The sequence below is a fragment of the Mesoplodon mirus genome (assembly GCF_964341445.2).
Source record: "Mesoplodon mirus genome assembly, chromosome: 5".
NCBI lineage: Eukaryota > Metazoa > Chordata > Mammalia > Artiodactyla > Ziphiidae > Mesoplodon > Mesoplodon mirus.
The window spans coordinates 46,199,717-46,216,774 of NC_138980.1; the positions used below are offsets into that span (position 1 = coordinate 46,199,717).

Here is a 17,058-nt window from a genome sequence, read left to right on the forward strand (position 1 = left end):
CAGAGAGAGCCAGGGACCTGCCTAGAGTTACCCAGCAGGTCTCTGTCAATACTGCCCATTCCCCTGCTCAACCTGGTCTGTCCAGGAGTGGGAAGGGCTAGGAGCAGGGGAAGGGGAGAAGCTGGGGTGGGGGCTCCTGGGAGAGATATCTGTGGCCTGGAGCAGGGGGGCAGTGAAGTTAGGGTGGACAAGCCACAGGATGGGATAGAAAGGCCCCATCCACCAAGGGTGGACATCGCGGAAGTAGTGGCCCAGATCTTCCACCAGCCGCATGCCCTCCTCATTGCTCTTCACCTGGGAATGGATGGGAATAAGGCCAAGCCTGGCAAGGGGCCTCAGAAGCTACAACTTCTCACTACATCCCCCTACCCACCACACCCACCCACCCCCTTCTCCCCTTCTACCCGGATTATTGATCTATACTTCTCTCCATCTCACTAAGTCAGCTTCTCTCTGTTGGCTTCTCTTTTTTTTTTCATGTCTCTCTATGAGCCTCTCTCTGTTCCCTTACTCTCTTCATCCCTGTGTTTTGACAGAAAGAGAGAGAGGAGGGCTGGGGGAGAGAGAGAAAGAGGGTGGGGGAAAGAGATGGGGAGAGATAATGGATGGATGGATAATAGATAGATAGATAGATGATAGATAGATAATAGATGAATGGATGGATGGTAGAGAGATGATTAGATGATGGGTGGATAGATGGATGGATAGAAAGATGGCTGGATGGCTGGATGGATGACTAGATGATGGATGGATAAATGATGATGGATGGATAGATAGTTGTAGATAGATGATAGGTGGACAGATAGATGATGGATGGATGAATAGATGGAAAATGTATAGATAGATAGATGTGTTTGTATCTGTGTATATGTATGTTTCTTTTGCTCCATTTATGTCTCTCTCTGTGTCCTTCTCTCTGTCTCTCTGTCTCTCTCTCTCCCTCTTTCTCTGTATCTCCCTCTTTCTCTGCCCTATTTCTATGTCCATCTCTCCAACTCCCCATCTCTATTTCTCATCATCTCTACACCTTCCATGGCTCCCCATCGCTCTCAGAATCAATACCCTGCCCCTACCTGGTCTTGAAGTCCTGTTCTCCCTACTGTCCTCTCCACCTTTTCTCTGCCTCTCACCTGCATCACTCTAGCTGCACTGAACTCCTCCCCATCACTCAAAAGCCAAGTGCTCACTCTTTCACCTCCAGGCATTTGAGTGCACTAGTCCTATCCAGAGAATACACTTTCTCTTCTTCACTTAAAAAATGCCTATTAATTATTCCAGACCCACTTCCAACAACTCTTCCTCCAAGAAACTTTCCAGCGTGCCCAAACAGCAGATGCCTTGCTTCCCCTCTGGGCTGCCCCAGCCCCTGTCTCTCCCTCAGACCCACCCTGACCACACAGGATTAGTGGTATCTCTAATCCTGTATGTCCAAGGTTGGAGGTTCCTCCACGGCAAAGCCCGGGGCTGAGTCTCCCCAAGAATCCCCAAGCAATGTCCAGAACACCAGAATGGGGTTGGCAAACAAATGAAAGAAAGAAAAAGATGACCAAGGGTGCCCAAGAGCAGGGGGAGGTGTTGGGACGTGCAGGGGATGCCCAGAAACTTGGCAGGGAGGGTCTCACAGCCCTCGGATGCTGCCACAGCACCCACTACCATGTGTTCCAGGCAGGCATCTGTGGTGCTGGTGACAGACCAGGCAATGTCAGCGTGGCAGAGAACGATAAGGAAGATGATGGGGCCCAGTCAGATCATAAGTCCCTGGGGGCAGGTGGCCACCAGCTGAGTTAAGTCCCTCGAGCCCTGCTCCATTGGGGGGACCTGCAAGCAAGGCAAGGGCCATCACTCTCCAGAAAGACCCTCTGCAGTGGACCGTGTGTGGGATTCTGCACAGATGGAGGGAATCGCCGCTTGCTCTTGCTCCTTCACTCTGAGGGAGGGTCCTGGAGCCTCTTCAAGTCCCAGTGGTGTATCCCAGGGCACAGGGAGAAGACACGCTCTCTGCCCATAGGGAGGATGACTTTAGCTTGAGAAAATAGAGTTTTCTCATCTTGGGAGTGGTCCCAGCCCCAGGGGCAGCCATGGGAGGAAATCCCCATGGAAAAGGTTTGTGGGTAGCCAGGTAGCCTCAGGACTTGTTCCTGGGTTTTGGTCCCACATCCTTTCATGTTCTGGCCCATTCGCATAGCCTTCGGTTCTCTACATGGTAAAGGGTCTACAGTCCTGGGACCTTCCAGCCCTGGCAGACCTCAAGGGACACACGTGAACTCTGCCCATCAATCAAGACAGTCCCTCTCATCTATGAGTCCCTTCTGTTGGCGAGGCTCTGTGCATAGTGAATCCTGTCTATCTATCTATCTATCTATCTACCTATCTATCTATCTATCATCTATCTATCTATCTAGTACATCCTGTCTATCTATCCATTTCTCATAATACTACATCCTAGCTATCTATCTATCTCTCCTGAACCTGTGGACACTCCCATAAGTCATGTCAATTACAAATGAAACTGAGGGCATATCCCCCAAAAGGGGAAAAAGGGAGGGTTGGTTTCTGGTGAGGTATCCTTTCCCGTCCTTCAGGACACCCCATCCAAGCCCCCAGGTGTTCCAGGTAGGTGAACGTAAGTCTTTTTCACCTTTTTTTTTTTTTTTTTTTTTTTTGCAGTACGCGGGCCTCTCACTGCTGTGGCCTCTCCCGTTGCGGAGCACAGGCTCCGGACGTGCAGGCTCAGCAGCCATGGCTCACAGGCCCAGCCGCTCCGTGGCATGTGGGATCTTCCCGGACCGGGGCACAAACCCGTGTCCCCTCCATCGGCAGGCGGACTCTCAACCACTGCGCCACCAGAGAAGCCCCTTTTTCACCTTTGTACCCTGCTCCCTCCTCCCTGAGGACCCTGAGGCACTTGATGAGATCAGTCCAAAGAGGGAGAGGGACTCAGCCAAGGTCACACAGGAAGAGAGACTGTAGGAGAGAAGAGCGATTGAGACCAGCCTCTACAGTCAAGCCCTTGGAGGGAGAATCAGAGCTGCGGTAACTTTGTAACATTCCCGCTGCCTCCAGGGCTCTCTGAGAACATCCCAAGACCTATAATCTCAGGCAAACTTTACAATGAGCTTGGGACATACCGTTCTGTGATGACCTGGTCTGGGGGAGGAGAGGAGAGGAGCTGGACACTCGTGACTTTGGCCTTGGATAACAAAGGGAAGGGATGGCAATTCGCCCAGGCCTCCACCACAACATTATCAAACATTTGTTAAGGGCCTTGTGTATGTCAGCCCCTGGGCTGGGCCACTGTAGATATCGTGTCTGTCCCCAGAACTACCATCTAGTGGGAGAGATGGATAATAAACAAATAATTGAACAATTAACTATTTAAGCATGAGCAGGGCTAAGTCATAGGTCAGGGTCTGGGGGCGGTGAGGGTCAAGGGAGGCTTAGAGAAGGTAATTATACTTGAGCCGAAAATGGATAAGGAGGAATCCACCGGGTAACCGCAGGAAGGAAAGAGCTTCCAGGCAAAAGAGAAACACAAGCAAAAGCCCTGCAGAGGGAAGGGCTTGGTTCATTGAGGAGATAAAGCAGAAGCTCACAGTGACCATGACATGCACAAGGCTGAGGAGGACAGCTGGGATGAGCCAGAAAACATTTAGTCTTTATCTTCAGAGCAATAGGGGGTTAGTGAACAGTTTTCAGCCAAAAAGTGGCATGACCTAAACTGAATTTCAGAAAAATCTCTCCAGGGCTAAAGAGAGAGTGGATGAGAGGGTACAACAGTGGCAATGAAGAGCCCAGAGAGTAGGCTGGGAGAGGCTTCCTGGAGAAAGATGATGGTGGATGGGGCCATGGTGGCAGAAGATGCAGAGAGGTGACATTGAGGAGAGATTCTGGGGGCAGCACATTAGGACCAGATGCATGGGTGAGAGAAACAGGCAGGCTCAGGGGCCACAAAGTATGGGATGTGGGCAACTGGAAGGATGGACTAGACTGAGGGCAGGGGCAGGACTGGGGAGGGAGACATGAGTTCAGATTGTGATCAAGGGATGAAGTGTTTATAAGACCCTGCACATGAGGAGAGGAGGAAGGAGCTGGATGCATAACCTTGGGCTCAGGAGAGAAGTGAACTTGGAATTCACTTATGGAGGGAACTGATGGTCCACTTAGGAGTTGGAGCCCTGGGTAAGGAGATGGCTTCAGGATACAGAGAATAAGGAGAAGGGGTTAGGATGCTGGGGCTTTCCCCACATGGAAAGGTGGAGCAAAGGAGCAGCCAAGAGGAAAAGGAGGTTCCAGGAGGAAAGGGTGGTCCACAAGCTCAGAGAGCTGCTGGGAGGTGGATGAGATGGGCCCCAACGGAGCCCATGGGATTTGGAGACCTAGAAGTCACAGCCGTCATGCAGGAGCATGATGGAGGTGGGGACCAGACTGGAGCAGGTAGAGCAAGCAGAGAAATGGAGGCAATGAGTAAAAACATCTCTGTGCACAAGGAGACAGCGGCTCAAGCAGACCAGAGGTTTTGTGCAGAATGAAGTCCATTGGAAATAGGCAGGTGGGGATGTACATGTCACCCTCTGACCTGTTTTGTGACCTTCTCTAGTATCATCATGGAGAAGAGATCAGAGGACGTGAAGGGTTGAGCTCACACAAGGCAAAGCTTTTCCAAAGAGCCATGAAGGAAAGCCCAATTGGCAAGAGACTTCAGCCCATGTGCAAAGGATGAGAAACTAAGCTACATGTATCCAAGGAAGTAGGATGCAAAGGAAGCCATTAAACTGGGGAGTAGAGGGGACTGGACATCCTGGCAGGGTCTAGGACAGGAGAGGAGGGGAAAAATGAAGATGGAAGGAAGAGGGGTTGTGGTCAGAGAACGTAGCCCTCAGATCAATGGCTTTGGAGGTGGCGCCTTTATGTGTGATGACAAAATCTTAAGTGTGATTGTGGATTGAGGCAAAAAGGAGGCTGATGCAGCACAGAGGAAGGGCCTCTGGGGATGCGGTTAAGAAAGTGGGCCAGAAGCCTCCACCCAGGAATTTTGGCCATTAGGGCAGAGTGATTCCTTCTGAAATGGAGAGTGGTTCACCTTTATCCAAATTTGGCAGTGGGGCTCACTGATAAGTCTTGGGCATGGAAGGCAAGATAGGAAAAGGAAGGTGCCTGAGGAAGGGGAGGAGGAGAGACTGCCCACACATCTCCTCCAACCCAGCTGTGCCCCCCTGAGGGGAAGACGGGGTGGAGGTCATAGTTAATTCTTGTGGGGAAGCAGAAGCCCACAGAGGAGCAGACACTGGCCTGAGGCCAACAGAGATGGGCCAGCCAGGGAACAGACCTCAGACAGTGGCCCTGAGGAGGCCTCAAGATGAGCAGTGGGGACTGTGAGGCCACCAGGGAACCCAGCTCTCTGCAGCCCACCCAGAGATCCCCTCAGATGTGCACCAATGTGGGGAAGACAGGTGGGAACATGACCCAAAACAGGCTTGGGGTGAGGAAAGGTAAGAACAAGAAAAGCATTGGGCATAGAGTGAACAGAGAGGACAGGATTGGACCCAGTGCAGGAGTGAGGCAAGAGGTCTCCCTCACTCCTCTACCACCCTAGACCCCAGCCGAATCCCAGACCCCCAGGTCCCTGAGCCCCATTCCTGAACCCTCAGGAAATCCATCCACCCTGATCCCCCAGACCGTCCTGCTATCCACACTCACCAGGCCCAGGTGACCCCAAAATCAATTCCGTTTGGGGGGCACGGGAAACATTGGAGGTGGCGAGAATTGCTGTAGCAGGTGTAGGTCAAGGCCAGGATGCAGGCCAGGAGCCTGGAGGTCCCGACCAGCTTCAGGAGTAGCCATGGGGAGGCTGCCAAGGACCCAAGTCCCAGCCAGGACAGGCTCAGCTGCAGCATCCTATGGGGCAGACGTGGTGGAGGGTGAGCTCCTGAGGATGAAGGAACGGGGAGAGATGATGGTGAGCTGTGAGGCAGAGACAAATAGAGGGACGGGAACAAGGGAGTGAGGGGCAGGGATGGGGAGTGCTGGGTATGGTGCAAGAAGGGCTCAGAGAGGGGAGGGAAACCCAGAGAAATGGGGGGGGGAGGGGAGGGAGAGGGGGAGAGGGAGAGAAGAGAAAGAAAGAAAGAACAAAAGGAGGAAAGAAAGAAAGGAAGAGACAAATGAAGAAATGCCCAAACTGAATCAGTGGTGAATCAATGGAAGGTTGTCAGGGGCTCCAGTTATGAGGAAACCATCATCCCTGGGGCCACCTCTCTCCTGGGAGCCACCCTGGCTAGGGCAGCATACACTTCCTGCCCCAGGCCAGAATCCTCAGCCCCGCCAACACTAGCCTGGCACCTTCTGTCAGAGCAGCTTCTCTATCACAACTTCTTCTGCCCTCCTCCTGGGAGGCCTTTTTCCCTGGTCCGACCTCTGAACTGGGGGAGACTGGGCTTGGCTGAGTCAGCCAATCCCTGCACACCTGGCTGCCTCCTCCTCGCCTGGCGTCTGCCCAAGACTTAAAACCTGAGGCTACAGGCCAGAGAGGAACCAGCTCAGGGTCACATGGCGCAGACACTGCACTCAGGACACAGCACCTCCCACATGGGCTTGTTGGGGGATGGGCAAAGGTGACCCTGGGCCCCCAAGTTTACAGCCAGCCCTGCCTTTCCAAGGCCAGGGTGCAACAAGTAAAATCATGAATGTTCAGGTGCCAGGTGAGCAGGGCCTTGCCCAGTCTTGTCCCCAAACATATCCAGGGCTCCTCTCCATGCGTGGGCCGGGAAGATGTCATGGACCATCTCTCAGCACAGAATTAGGAAGTTCAGAGGCGTTAAGCCTCTGCCCTCCAGGGCACACAGCCTGGAAAGTGTTCAAGTCCTTCCTCCAAGCAGCCCAGGGCCTAGGTCGAGACATGACTGCTGAAGCAGGAACAGAGAAACCAGCCTGGCTGGGGATTACCTGCATCATATTCAGGGGATAAAGCGTCCAATTGGAAGACAGCACCTGGAGGCATGAGGGGTAAGGCTGCAAGGGGCCAAGAGAGAGAACAGTGTCCATACAGGGGAGGGCAGAGCTGGGAGATCCTGAGTGGGCATCCTCACTGTGACTGTGGGCTGTGCCGACCCTCTCCGGGCTCAGCCTTCCCATTTGGGAAATGGGATGTCAGCGTTAAAGAGAACACATCACATCCAGATCGTGTTCCCAAATTTCCCTGTAAAGTGGTCTCAGCCCCCATGAGGTCTCCTCATGGTCAGGCTCCAAGATGAGGGTGAGTTTGAAGGATGGAGCTGCTGAATGAGAGGATTTGGACAGACAGCCTTCCTGCAACAAATACAATGTTGGGGAAAATGTCCAAATTTCCCCACCACCACCACCACCACCACCCCACATTCCTTCCAGGCCTACCCAATCTGGCTTCAGGTGGCTGATCCTGGAGCCCTCAGCAAGTTTGGGTGCGCTGCCCTAGATTCTTTCCCTCCTCTGCTGAGTTGGATCCACCTGTGGACAGGCCCATCCAGAGAAGAGCCAGGGGCAGGGCTAGGTAGGTGACAGGCAGCAGGGCTAGCCAGATAGGGGTCGGGAGAAGCAGAGGGAAAGAAGAGGAAACAGAGGTCCAGAGAGGTGCAATAACTCCCTCCAGCCACACAGAGAAGTAATTCAACAAGACAGCACTAGTGAAAGTGAATCCTGGCATACAATGGGTGCTCATTAACTGTTTAGGGAAGAAAGGGACCTTTATAGCCATGAACGCTAAGAACTGGCCACTCAAAATGTGGTCCTCAGACCAGCACCATTGGCTTTACCAGCAGCATCTACGACATGCAGAACTTCGGGCTCTAACCCACAAAGGTGATGGCTGCAATTTTCTGCTGTTGTCCCCAATAAGAGAACGAGTTTATTTCTCTTCTCCTTGAATCTCGACTGGCCTGTTACTGCTTAACTAACATTGTGTGGTCAGGTGGTGCCATGCTAGTTATGGGCCTCGAGGAGGACTGGTAGCTTAAATTTACATTTGCTCTTCAAACACTTCCCCTTGGAACCCAGTCGCCATGCGGTAAGGAAGCCCAAGCCCCATGGAAAAGCTCTGATCAACAGCCCCAGCTGAGCTCTCAGCCAACAGTTAGTGTCAATTGCCACCACGTGAGGGAGCCATCTAGATGGTCCAGCACAGCTGAGCCTCCAGATGACCACGGTCCTGGGTGACATCACATGGTACAAAAGAACCATCCATCTGAGCTCAGTCGACATGCAGAATCATAAGAGAAAATAGTCACTGTTTTAAGTCACTAAGTTTTGGGGGCTGTTCATTACAAAGTGACAGATCACTGCTGCAGGATTATACCTACCGAATCAGAATTTATGTTTTAACCAGATCCCAGAGATTCTTGTGCTTGTTAAAGTTTGAAAGTCACTGCTTTAAGAGACCTGAGTCAGGCTCTGCAAGGTATCTTAGGAAAACTTACCCTGTCTGTTCCCTCAGTTCTTTCATTTGTAAAATGAGGAGAAAAATCTATACTTGCCAGGTCTGTGTGGCTATGTGTTTATTGAGCATCTACTATGTTCCAGGCACAATTCTAGATGCTAGGATGCAGCAGTAAGCACAGCAGACATCGTCTCTTCTGTCAAGGGGCTCCTCTAAGGGGGAGAAGGGCGATGATCAGATAAATGATCAAGAATGTACCAGACAGTGATAGAGACATGAGGGCTTCCAGGAGGAGGTGACCTTCGAGAGGGACCCAACTGAAGAGGGGGAGTGGACTGTGTGGTTGAAAGGGCCCCATGGTCACAGGGTGAAGTGCCCAGAAGTAGGCACAAGCAAGCCTGTCCTTGTTCTTTCAACACCCACACTGTGTCTGCAGTTGCTGAGTCCTTGGGAGAAACAGCTAAGGTGACAAAATTTGGTCCAACATTCAATCCAGAAGCAGGTGTTGAAGATTCCTTCATCATGGCCAAGAACTCAAAACCCAGCATGCCTCTGGGGCCACCGGAGGGCAGGATCCATCACCCGGGTCTCCCAGTTTTCTGGATCAGATGGTAGAAGGGTAAAGGGAGACAGCATGGGGAGAGGGAAGCCTCAAGTGGGGACACTCTGTTCTGTGCCTGAGGAGGCTGGACTGTCCCCAATGGTTTCTCATCAAACAAGGAACATCTCAGATGCCAAATCACACAAGCCTGGCTTATGGAATGTTCCCCAGCCAGTGTTGGAAGGAGGGGAGCCACTCACCCCCTGCCCCTTCGCCAGGAGTCGTTCTACCCCCATCCATAGCCAGGCAGTGGGCAAAGCTGTGCCAGACTGGCGGGGGCAGTCACTGTGAGTCACCAGACTTGGGCACAGCCCACCACCCCCTGAACCTCACTCTTCACGTCCATAAAATGGGCTGATAAAACCTCACATTGGGGCTTCCCTGGTGGCGCAGTGGTTGAGAGTCCGCCTGCCGATGCAGGAGACACGGGTTCATGCCCCGGTCCGGGAGGATCCCACATGCTGCAGAGCAGCTGGGCCCGTGAGCCATGGCCGCTGAGCCTGCGCGTCCGGAGCCTGGGCTCCACAATGGGAGAGACCAGAGCAGTGAGAGGCCCGCGTACCACAAAAAAAAAAAAAACAACCTCACATTGGGGCTTCCCTGGCAGTCCAGTGATTTAGAGTCCATACTCCCACTGCAGGGGGCACAGGTTCAATCCCTGGTTGGGGAACTAAGATCCTGCATGACATGCAGCGTGGCCAAAAGAATAAATAAATAAATAACCTCACAGAGAGTTGCAAGCGTCTTACCAGACACAGGCAGAGACAGTAGGGGAAAGTACATTTCAAAATGGTATGTGAGTAAAGGTTCAATTATAAACAAAACTTGTAAACGTGTATGTGTGCACATGTTTGTATATGCATTGAAAAAAATCCAGTAGAATCCACACAACACAGTGGAATTGGAGGAAGTAAAATTGGAGTCTCTAATACATTTTTCACCCACACTGAGCTGCTATAACTTCTATCACTAAAACACAATTTTAAAAAGAAATAAGGGGGCTTCCCTGGTGGCGCAGTGGTTGAGAGTCCACCTGCCGATGCAGGGGACATGGGTTTGTGCCCAGGTCCGGGAAGATCCCACATGCCGCGGAGCGGCTGGGCCCGTGAGCCATGGCCATTGAGCCTGCGCGTCCGGAGCCTGTGCTCCGCAACGGGAGAAGCCACAACAGTGAGAGGCCCACATACCGCCAAAAAAAAAAAAAAAAGAAAAAGAAATAAGGATCTGGCACAGTGAGGGGCACATAGCTGGCACACAAAACAGTTGAGCAGTTCTCATTTGGTGTCACCATAAAGACCACCTCCCAGGAATCAGCCTGGAGCCTTTCTGGAACAAGCATGCAGGCTGCCTGATGGCTGGAGTTTCACCTTTCCTTCCTCGGCTGTTGGGAAGGAACAAGTTCTGGATTCAGCAGAACTGAGTTCAAATCCAAGTGCTGCCACTCACTAGCTATGTGATCTTGGGCAGGTCAATTGCCCTCTCTAAGCCTCATGTCCTCCTCTGTAAATGGAGAGGTGGATTTATACCTCCCAGGTAGTTCACTCCTCAACAACAAAACTGTACTTGACCACCTACTCTGTACCAGGCACACTGCTAGAACTCAGGACATGGGATAAACAAGATAGACAAGGTCTCTAGATTGTTGTGCTCATGTCTGATGAGGGAATCCAAAAGGAAATAAGACCAAGTCAGATGGTGGTAATAATGAAGGAAATTAACAGAGTGAGACATGCTAGAAAGTGACCAAGGGGGCTGCTCCAGACGGGACAATCTGGGAGGCCCTCCCTGAGGAGGTTACCTTTGAGCAGAAACCTGAATGACATGGAAACGTGGGTCATCAATAAGGACCTCCCCCTGAAGCCATGTCAGGACTGTAAAGACCCAGCACAGGGTGGGGCATGCATGTTCGTTCTTAAACATGTTCATTCTTACTTCTGTCCTCAAATGTGCTGAGGTAATCAGGGCTGGTGGGAGCAGCAGGAACCAGCCATACTGGAGACCCATAGTGGCTGATGAAATCTGACCCAACTCTCAGTCCCAAAGCAGGTTTGAGATCAAGAACAAACAGGTCCCTGAGGCCACATTGAAGGCAGGAACAGCTGGCAGAGTTGCCAGATTCCTGGCCCAGGTGGCAGAAGATCAAACAAACTGGTTTGGGAGCCAGAAAGCCTGGAGGAAAACTTAGGAAAAGTACAGAGGACACACACAGCTAGGAAAAACCACTAGGGTGTATTATTAGGCAATGTAGTCATTAATAGTCTCCGTCCTCCCCTTCCTCCTCCTCCTCATCCTCCTCCTCCTCATCATGCTCCTCTGCCCCCCTCTGTTTATTGGGTGATGATTGTTCACAAAAACTAGCCTGACCACCAAGGACCACCCCAAGCCACAGAAGGGAGGCTTGGAGGACGGACCCTTGGGAAGTATACTTTTATAAAAAAGACCATTTAGGGCTTCCCTGGTGGTGCAGTGGTTGAGAGTCCGCCTGCCGATGCAGGGGACACGGGTTCGTGCCCCGGTCCGGGAAGATCCCATGTGCCGCGGAGCAGCTGGGCCCGTGAGCCATGGCCGCTGGGCCTGCGTGTCCGGAGCCTGTGCTCCGCAACGGGAGAGGCCACAACAGTGAGAGGCCAGCGTACCGCAAAAAAAAAAAAAAAAAAGACCATTTGTCCCCCTCTCCTCCCCAAGTGGTAGATTAAAGGTAGCAGCAAACTGCTGTCCCTCTCCTTAAGAGATTGTGATGATTATTATTATTATTATTTTTTTTAATTTTATGGTACACGGGCCTCCCACTGTTGTGGCCCCTCCCGTTGCAGAGCACAGGCTCCGGACGCGCAGGCTCAGCGGCCATGGCTCACGGGCCCAGCCGCTCCGCGGCACGTGGGATCCTCCCAGACAGGGGCACGAACCCGCATCCCCTGCATCGGCAGGCAGACTCCCAACCACTGCGCCACCAGGGAAGCCCCTGATGATTATTTTTTTGTGTGTCAACTAGGCTAGACTATAGTACCCAGTTATTTAGTTAAACACTTAACCTAGGTGTTGCTGAGAAGGTGTTTTGTAGATATAGTTAACATCTACAGTCAGTTGATTTTAAGTAAAGGAATAAATTATACTCCTTTACTTAAACATAAATTGGCCTTATGCAATCAGTTTGAAGGCCTTATGAGCAAAAATTGAGGTCTCCCAGAGAAGAAATTCTGCCTCAAGACTGCAGCATGAACTCCTGCCTGAGTTTCAAGCCATCCTACAGTTTTCAGACTTGACAGCCCTCCCAGAATTGCATGAGCCAATCCTTAAAATAAATATCTGTATTATATATCTTAAGATAAATATATAAATCTTAAGACATAAATTTACAGATAAGATTTATATCATATAGAAATCTTAAGATAAATATATATGTATAAACAGAGGATAGATAGATGATAGATGTAAATAGATTAGATAGATAGATAGATAGATAGATCGATCGATAGATAGATAGATAGATGATAGATAGATGCTGTTCATTCTGTTTCTCTGAAGAAGCCAGACTGATACAGAGGTAAAGTCTAATTCCCCTCTCCTTGAACCTGAGCTGTCTTCAGTGACTTTGGGGACTTGGGAGTCTAGATCATAAGAAGCCTTGCAGCTTCCTTCAAGTCCTCTTGGAATACACCCTCTTGGACCCAGCTGCCATGTTAAGAGGAAACCCAAGCCACCCCACTGGAGAGGCCCTACGCTGAGAGGAACTGGGGACCCCAGCCAATAGCCATTACCAAATTGCCATCTTGGAAGTGGATCTTCAGCTGCTCCAGTGGAGCCCTATCCAAATTATAAGTTTGTAAGCAAACTAAAGTTTGTCATTTTAAGCTACTAAACTTTCTGGGAGTTCATTATACAATAAAAGTTCACAAACAGATATATTTCCCAATATATTTGTAGTCCTCAAAAAATAGTTATGTGTGCATAATGTTTGTACATACATTGAAAATGCTCATATACACAATTTTGTAAAACTAAAAAGAAATCACACCAAACTGCTGGGCTGGGGGTTGGGGAGCAGAAGCTGAGTGGAAATTTTTCCCAGGTAATATTTGGAGAGGGAGAGAGAGAGGAGATAAATAATAAAGTGCTTACAACAACATTCCCTGACACACGGTCAGCACCAAACCTTGTGTTTGCCATTATTTCTCTTATTTTATGACAGAATGAGGACATGGGCACCAGGCATGAGCTTTGGGTCCCTCTGGTGCACACATCAGGGACCTTACTGGCTGTTTACAAGCCCCACCCCGTTCATTCCCACAGCCCTTAGCAAGGAGAAGGCTCCCAGGAGGGGAGAAAGCACTGAGTTTGGGGTCAGAAAGCCCAGTCAAAGCCCACCTTTGCCCACTCTCCAGCTGTGTGATCTTGGGCAAGCAACTAGCCCTCTCTGAGCCTCATTTCCTTCTTGGTAAAAAGGGCATAAGACTAGGCCTATAGGAATTAGAGAAGTGAACCCATGTATGTGTCTTAGTTTGGGTTCCCTGGAAGTAAACTCTGATGCAAAGATTCGAGTGATAATACTTTATTTGGAGGTGTCCCTGAGAAAAGAAATTAACTGTAAATTGTTTCCTTGGGAGGTGATTCCAGGAAATGCCAGTAAGATAGTGGGGAAATGAGACAGAAGAGGGAAGGCAGCAGGTAAAGGGTGTTTTATCAAGGAAGTTCCCACTGTGGGCACCTGGGGCTCAGTCCCTCTGGGAGACAGCAGAGAACATGCACCCACCAGTCCTCCATCAGGGCTGCTTCCAAGGGCATTATTTCTCCAGAATGTCCTGCCTGCTGCAAGCAGGAGGGAGGGAGGTTTGGACAGCAGCTCCTGCGATGAACACAGCCTGATGTGGACAGTGACAGTCCTTTGGTGAGTGAGATTCTCCTCTCCTCTCTTCCCAACACACCCATCCACACACAGCCACACACACATGCACACACCGATGCATGCACACACAATCTCACACACAGCACACATATACTCACACAATCACACACATTTTGACTCTTACACACATACACACACTCACATACTTGCACAAACACGCATGCTCCCATATTCACCCAAATGCACCCCAACATACCAAGTCACACAAGATTGAGCGTGCGCACACGCTCACACACCCACGCCGAACTAGTGCAGACCAGACGCCTCAGAGCCTGTTGTTCCCGGACCCTCCTCCCCTCCTCCCTGTCTCTTTCGTTTACCATCACAGCGTTTAGCGGAAAGTCAATCTGCATTACAAGCATGATGATCCTGTAAAATCCACATGACAGGGGAGGACGGGGGTGCAGAGAGAAGCAGTCACGTGCCGAGCCCACGGCTAATAAGGTGCAGAGCCGGGGTTTGAACCCACATGTATCGCCTCCTAAGGCAAAGTTATTTTTGCTGGTGTCTGACGGAGTTGCAAGGGAAAGGGGGGTGGGGAGAGGCCGGTACAATGTTTAGGGAATGATGCGCGCTTGGAGATCCTGAGTCCGGACGAAGATGTGGAAGAGGCACATCGGCAAGAGCCGGGTGACTCCTGTAAGGCCAGGGACCACATGTTTCCCACTCAGTCCGCGAGCAGCTTCGGACAGGGGATTCCGGCCGACGATCCCACCACGCGCCACCTGGGGGCGCCCCAGGATCGGCATCCTAGGTTTGCCTTATCTCCTCCACGCCCCCCCCAACCCTACCCCATCCCTGCGGACACCCTCTTCTGGGCAAACAGGGGCTAGGGACCCAGCCAGGACCAGGAGCCCGAGAGATGGGGTAGAAAAGAACTCAGGGCCCCCTCTGAGGTCCCAAGGATATCGCTGTAGGACCTTAGGTGAGTCATTTCACTCCGGGGAACTCAGTTTCCCCCTCCGTTAAATGAGATAGTGACAGTACCCATTTCATGATAAGAGTTCCCTTGAGAATTAAATGAGAATATCTGGGAAGGGCACACAGGAAGCATTCAATCGAATTATATCTCATTATTAACTCTGGAGACCCCTGGGGCTTGGTCCTTAAACCCCTCCTCTGTACACACACAAACACACACACACACACACACACACACACACACCAGATGATCTCACTCAGTCTTGAGGCTTTTAAAACAACATGTAAACACTGAGCCTCCCCAGATGTACATCACGAGCCCTGAACTCTCTCCCAAGTTCAGGACCCATCTATCCAACTGCCAGCCTGACATCTCCAACTCCTCCTGGCTCAAACTAACAGGCTGATCTCACCCCCACCTCACTCCCCTCACCCACCAAAAAAAAAAAAAAAAAAAAAAAAACGACCACTTACTCCATTTGGGATTCTCCATCTCAACTGATAGTGCTTCCATCTTTCCAGGTGCTCAGACCCAAACATGGGGTCCTCCCACCCTCCCATACCCCACTTTCCACCCATCTGCAGACCTGCCAGCACTACCTTCATGAAACAATCATTTCTCATCATAATCCAACCACCCCTTTGCACCTCTACAGCTCCCAGCTTGGGTAGAGCCACCATCATCTCACATCACCCCCCCACCAATCTGATCTCCCTCATCGCATCCTTGCCACAGTCTCTATTCAATGTAGCAACCCAAGACTGTAAGACAAATCTTGTCCCTCCTTTGCTCAGAACCCTCCATGGCTCCCCATTTCTGTCACAATAAAACTCAAAATCCTTTCAATGACCTCCAAGGCTGTGTGAACTTATTTATTTGCTTATTTATCATTTGTCATCTGTTTCCCCCCTCTAGAATGTCAATGACGCAAGGATTCAAACACTGCTGGGCTCAGAGCAGATGCTCAAAAAATATTTGATGAATTAATATGATTATTGTAGTCATTGTCATTGGCCCACTTTCTATAGCACCATATCAGGCACTACTCCTCCAGCCAAAGACTTGGCAATCACCCTTACCTCCTCCCTCCCCTCAGCCCTCACAGCTAGACAGTCACCCCTCCTGCCCCCCAAACTCAGACTCTCACTTCCCTGAGTTTCCAGCCCCCTGTACACCCTTTCCAAGCCACCTCCCTGACAGCCCAGATCTGACCATAACCTCTCCTGCCCCTGCTCACACACACCCTATAGCTCCCTATTACCCTCTGCATAAAGCCTGAACTGTGATGCGGTCCACAGTTCTTGTGCTGTTGGGCCCTGCCCACCATTCCTCCACTCTGACCCCACTCCCCAGATCCAGCCACCCTGGCCCCTTGTGAGTTCCACAAGCATACCACACTCTCTCCCACCTCAGGACATTTGCAGATGCTGTTCCTGCTGCCTGGAATGCTCTTTTCTCCCTTGTCACCACTCAACTTTTACTCCAACTTCAGCATCAGAGTAGCTTTCCTTGAGCCACCCTCCACCCTCATTATGCTTGCACAGCACCAAGGCCTCTCTTGTCACAGGTCGCAAATAATTTTACCCATGGAATTATTTGTCCAACATATGGCCCCCCATCCTCCTGAGGGCAGGAATTTGCCTGGTGTTGTGCTCCTGGCCCAGTGCCAGCAGACACTTACTATGCAGTATGTTGAAATAAATGAATGCACAAACTGTCCCCAAAAGTCTGAGTTTATGTCCAAAGACAAATGGCTTCCCAGCCTCCTAGCCCACAGCTTCCCAACTGTCCAGGACCCCTCATTTCCTTGCTGGAATCCAGGTGTAAGGATCTGACCTGGCTAGGGGATGGATGATGGGGGATGTCTGCATCCCTTGCTTTTATTCTGCAAAAATCAGGACACTCAGCAAAGGGCCTTTGAGCAAGGGAGGAAGGAAGGAGCTTGAAAGGGAGAGTCTGGGTTTACAAATCAACAACAAACAGCATGGGCCCTAGGATGCAACCTAATTCCTGAGGAGTTCATCCACATGGGCTGGGGGCCTCAAGAAGGTGATGTTCGGTTCAAGGTTCTGATCTCAAGGTCCAGTTCTCAAATCCTCAGTTTAAAAGCCATCCGGGATCTGAAGTAGACTGGGCTTGTATCCTGGAGGCCTTTGGTGTCAGGTCTTAGGTCCTTGGAAGGCTCAATGGGCGGAGCCTGAAGACCTGAATCCGAAGGACGCTGG

At 50.9% G+C, this 17,058-nt stretch overlaps 1 pseudogene across 1 annotated transcript in view; it reads right to left on the reverse strand.

Moving 5' to 3' along the window:
- The window catches only part of LOC309803952 (cytochrome P450 4F3-like), a 74,631-nt pseudogene extending 68,737 nt beyond the window's left edge, over positions 1-5,894 (reverse strand). The window contains exon 1 of the transcript in view: positions 5,698-5,894. The product of the transcript in view is annotated as a cytochrome P450 4F3-like (transcript). The remainder of the gene's footprint in view (positions 1-5,697) is intronic.
- Positions 5,895-17,058: the final 11,164 nt, after the last annotated feature.